The sequence below is a fragment of the Falco naumanni genome, chromosome 11 (genome assembly GCF_017639655.2).
Source record: "Falco naumanni isolate bFalNau1 chromosome 11, bFalNau1.pat, whole genome shotgun sequence".
Classification (NCBI taxonomy): domain Eukaryota; kingdom Metazoa; phylum Chordata; class Aves; order Falconiformes; family Falconidae; genus Falco; species Falco naumanni.
In genome coordinates, this window is record NC_054064.1 from 4,229,467 (window position 1) to 4,235,180 (window position 5,714).

Sequence of the window (5,714 nt, forward strand, 5' to 3'; positions counted from 1 at the left end):
ACAATTTTTATCTTCCCTTTTTCCTGCACCCCCCCACCCCCTGGTGTCATATGAAATCTGACTGTGTATAACTGACTTTTTGAAATGTCCTGGATATAATGGGGAGCCAGGCTGTTTTCACATGAAATCATTTTAATGGATTTTAGGTAAGAATCTCTCATTCCACCTACTAAATATGGTTTATGTTAGCTTCACCTTTCAAACTGCCTGAATGCATGAAGTTGCCTGAAAATTTACAGTGTATATACTATGAGGTGATACCCAATTTAGTTTATACTATGAAAGTCTGATCCAGTTCCCACAGAAATAAATTAAAAACATTGTGTTGACTTAATGAGAATTGGATTAGACCCTAAAAGGGTAGGTGTCTGCTTATATGAACAGAAAGGGGAATATGGTATTTCTTTCAGTCTTTAAAGTGAGAATGAAAATCCATTAATCTCTTATCAGAGAGGAGATAGATAATGGCATAATACCAGTGAAGTCCGCAGAGATAGACTGATATAACTGCTTTCAGATTAATCGTACCATTCTGACAAATGGTGCAAAACGATAGTGGCTGTTACAGCTTCAGGTTAAAATCAAGACACAAAATAGAGATGTTTTGTGTGATGGAGAGCCTAGTGCATTTATGAACATAGGAACATATATTCAGCTCAGCATTTTGATCTTTTTCATTTTATACTTGCATTTATGATCTCATCTAGGTTTCCTACCCTTGTTTTCTTAGCAGTCATAAATCTGCTATGCTCCATGCTTAGGGATTTTCTGAGCTTTTATGAATTCTGCTTGGGGAGGATATGTTTCAATACCTATGGAGCACCGCATCAGTGCTATAAACTGGAACTTTTTTTAACTCATATGCTACAGCTTTCATATTTTGCAAATAGTACTTCATGCGGGGACAAAGAGTTCCCTGAAAAAAACCCTTGCCCACTTCAAGTAGAGGTCCAGAGGTCTCCCTGTGTTCTGCAGACAATATGCTGAAGAAAACAGTTTTCCTGAAGTTGCTGGCAGTTTCTGCTCCCTTGAATCTTCTAGTGGGAAGTATAGCAGCTCAAAAAGTTGAATTATTCTGCGCCGTTAAGCCTGTGTGTGACTGGGCATTTTGGGCCACCTGTAATTAGCTATGAAACCTTTTCTGATAGCTTCCACATAACACAGACCAGACTGAAGCTGTTATCACTCAGCGAGTGTGAAATGAAGCAGCACATATTTGTTTCATCCTTATCTAAAACTCTCTGCAGCATTAATCTCTGACAGGATAATTACTGCATATCTAGATCAACCCTTTAATGAAGCCGGTCCTTAGGACATGAATAACCCTCACCAATGAAATGCTGAAGCAGAATCTATTAAACCTCCCAATACTTTTATACTTAGAAAAGACAGAGCAGTAAACTTACCCAGAATCTGGATTTTTGGAAAATCATGCTGAAATAGCCACTGTTAGAGAAAATAAAGTTGTTGAGCCTACAATCAGATTATATGCTTTCTCTAGTCAGTTGATTTGCACTTGGTTTTGCAAGTGAAAAAGTGTACCAGATGTTAAGCCCAGCTGTTGTTTGGTGGGACAGTTCCCATAAATAGCAACTACAAAGAGAGAAAAAAAAAAATCACATGTTCATTTCAGCATTGGTTCTTCATTAAAAAGGTTATGCGTTAAGCATGAGATGTAAGTATTCATTTTAGAAGCCAGGCAAATAAGGCACTATTAGTAAAGACAGTGAATAACAAAACATAGTTGAGATGGATGTGATTAATACATTAGGAATAACAAAATAACCCAAGTAATGTTAAGCTTCCCAAGCATTAAGTAACCTTAATTACATTCTACTTCTCTAATACAAACATGCATGTTTACCACAGGGCAGCTATCCACTATGTTGAAGAATAAATTTACGTTTTTATTTATGTAATTCTCATATCAGCAGTCCATCCTAAAAACCAAAGTTAGGGTAATATAATATTGTGTATTTAGGGTCTATTCCACAACCCACTGGAGTCAGATGCAGTCTCCCGCTGAATCCCCAGCCCTAAATTGAGCCTTATTAATGTCAGATGTTCTGTACCGGGGACTATTACTGCTCTCAGGTCTGCCATCCACTGAAATCGTGTATTTAGTGCTTTTCTGTAGGTGAGAAAGTGAGTACCAAAATTGTGACTTGAGCTCTTGGCTAGGTTCTACAGCTCTGTCTTGCTGGAGGTTGCAGAGAGCAGCAGTGACCAGGAAGGATTTGCTGCTGCCCAACCCTCAGCACCCCAATCTCAGCAAAACCTGAAGCAAAGGCAAGTTGCTTCTCCCACTTGCACAAGGCCAGTAATGAACTTGATGCCCGTGGATGTTGTGCATGGTGGAGCCAGGGACCCAGCTGGTGCTTCCCAGCTGCACTGTGTCTTTGCCCCCTTCAAGGGGAGAGGGTGGCCAGCCTGACAGTGCTGACTGTGCAGCTCCAAGCATCTGCCATCCCTCTACAGCAACGATGTGCTGCCAGTTGACTGAAGACCCAAACCCCAAATGAACTGTTAAAGGATAAAGAGGGACAAGGTAAGAGTTAACAGAAAACATTTGAAACCATCTTCTCCTGTTTGCATATTCTCCATGTATTTGGCTCAGTGAAAATGATTTGTGAAGGGAGAGATAACAGCTGTTTGTAAAAGTGGCAGTATTTATTATCACCGTGAAATTAGAGCAATTCCTGAAAAAAAGCAAAATTATCTAAATTATGAGAAAGGCAGTTGAACCCTACAGCAGTAACATTTAAAGCTGTAAATACTGAAATGAAGCAAACAAGTGAATAAGGCCTTTCCACATAACACCACTCACAGTAACTGACACCTTCAGTTTCTGTTTTAATGCCTTGCTGTATGCTAAATACTACTGACACATTAAAATATAAATTTCAAATTTCAAATGTTACAGAAGTAACTCCTCACTGACTTGAGAAAGAATGTCAATGTCAAACAAAATTAACTCACCAGCAAACAACAGCTTGTCTTTTGTTACGGATGGACTGCAAAGAAATAAGAAGACATCCGTACAGAGGTAAACAGGTTTGGAGCAGGGGGTTAGTACCCTTCTGGAGGAATCTGCATGGAGTATTATTATTATACATTATATTTTTTGTCTGTGCTGTGTTGAGCCCATCAGCTGCTGTGCACCCAATTTTAGGCAGTGAGTGTCTGTGTTTTATTAATAATAATATTTACTCTGCTACAACCAAAGTCAGTTTTGCATTTCAAAGGGAATCATTGTATTTATTCCCTCATTAAACAACCTATTTTTAAGCTGGAGACAGGTTTCATATTTTCAAGTGTTATTATTTAAAGCTAATTTCTTATGTTGAGGGCGTTGCCTACTGATTAAAACAGGGATCCAGCTCAACTGGTCAAATTGCTTCACATCTCTCCCAGATGTCAGCACTCATAAAATGAGATTGATAATACTTGTCTCCTTCATGCAAAGATGGGACAAGGTTTATTAGCTCTTTGTAAGGTTTAAATGGAGGACATTGATCCAGCAATATGAGGAAGATCTCGTTCTTCCTCCCAACCTAGCGTAAAATTCATGTTTCCTGGTCTGAAGATGGGGTGGTTGGGCTTTAGCCTGTTGACCCACTGATTCTCTCAGACATTAGGGTAAAATACGCGGTATGTAGCTGAGCATTTAAACACCAAACACTCTACTATAAAGGGTAAATTGATGCCAGATTGAGTAGCCATGACATTTAGCCGCTAAGTCCCGTGAAGTTTAGCTTTCGCACTGAATAACGCACCGCATGTGAGGCAGACCAGCTCTTCCTGAGTTTTGCTGCTATGAATGACTTTCCTCAGCCTGTCACCACCCTGAAGGCAAAGGTCTTGATACAGTGATGTTTTTAGGGCTTAATAGAATATTTTATTTTTATATTCATTCTCAGGAAGTATTTGCGCAAGACTTTACAAGCATGTTTTTTTTCAGCAAAGGAGGTGTGTTTGTTTATTCTCAGATTGCTTTTGGACTTACAGACCTTTTCCGTCTCAACAGTTACACCTGAATTACATTCTTGATTCCAAGCTTAAGCAGAGCAAGGTAATTGCTAAGAGACTTCATGTACACAGAGCTATTAATTGCAATTAGAGCATAATACATAAGAAGGCTGACATTACATTTTGTTATCTGGCCTCAATCAACTTGCAAGGACTGGGGTTGTAAATTTTATTTCCCATTACATGACTTCTCTGTATATTCCTTGGTAGTCAGCCTTGAAAGACACCGGTTATAATCTACAAGCCCTATTAAATTTTCATAAATATTCAACTTCAGTGGTGATTTGCTGAGTACCCTGTACTTGACGTTCTCTTTCACCCTGAGGTAATTTTCCTTGATAAACACTGATGAAAATGCAACCAAAGTTAATTGACACAATTTCTTTTTCATTCTGAGTGTAGTTACTCTCAGTTTTACTCTGTTTGCACATGCCAAGGATCAGTTGTCTTAGAGGAGGACTTACTCTGGGTGAGAGAGAAGCCCCCCTGTTAACCACAATACCTTTCCACAAGCATTTCTCTGACAGTCTCCTCCACTCATCTAGAAGCCTTTTGCCAGCCATTTTCATACTCAAGGATATAATTAATCTTGTGGTGGAAAACCTTATAAAAATGAACCTTGTCACTGTAAGCAACGAAGAGGCTCGCCTTCCCTTTTATGCAACCCTGGAACTTCCCCCTGAAAAGATGCTTCCCAGAAAACAGGTTTTTCTATCCCTGTCTTATCCACAAATAGTTAGGAGTACTTTTCTGAAAAGTACTCTTTAGAGGTTTAGTTTTTCTCTAGAAGCCATAGTATCAGGAGCAGCATCATGAAGTTTGGCAGTGATTCATGTCTTCCAAACAGATTTGATAGCGCTGCTCTGTCTCTAATCAAAGCCCACCCAATATTTAGTGACTACACCGGTTCCACTTGCTTAAAAATAACAGCACCAATTGCTACATTCCTGAAAGTTTTTGCGACCCTTGATATTGAGATTTAAAGTAGGAAGATAACCAGGAAACACAAATGTGGTTTTGTAACACTTAACTTTGTTTATGATGCTATTATGTATCCAAAATGCTTTCTGCAGACTGCCTCCAGCTTGCATTTTCTTTCTTTGCTCAAAGCCCTCCAAAGGTTAGTATGTCAACATAGGTTTATAGAAAAACAGCCTCCAGGGCCAAAACATGATGCTTGTAAGGTTGGAAATTCTACAGTAAAAATGTCTTAAACATATGAGTGTGTCACTTTAGTCTTAGAGTAAGTTAAAAAGCATCATCGCTATATTAAGAATTTCAATTTTTTTCCGTTCCCTTCTGTTATACAGGAAACTTGTCACCATGCTCCTAAAGATTCCCAGGCTTCAGCAATTTCAAAAGCTTCTCTGTAAAAATTTCCAATTTTTTTCCTTTCCATTTGCCAGGCACTATTCCTGTTTTCCTTTTTTGCTGTAGCTGCAGGAGCCACCCTGGTTGCCTTTAGTTTGCATGAGCAAGATTGTGCAGAGGTAATCAGACAAACAAACCTGCCAGGGAACAGTCAAAGAGCATCAAGAAAATTCGAGCATTCGGTTCTCTCTCGTCTCATCTTTCAGCTCGCCGATCGCCGCAAGGCCAGCTCCACTGAGTTACTCCTGATATGGGAATTAAGATGTCTGGGCACCTTGCAACATGGAGCTCGTTTGTAGGTTACCTGTGATCAA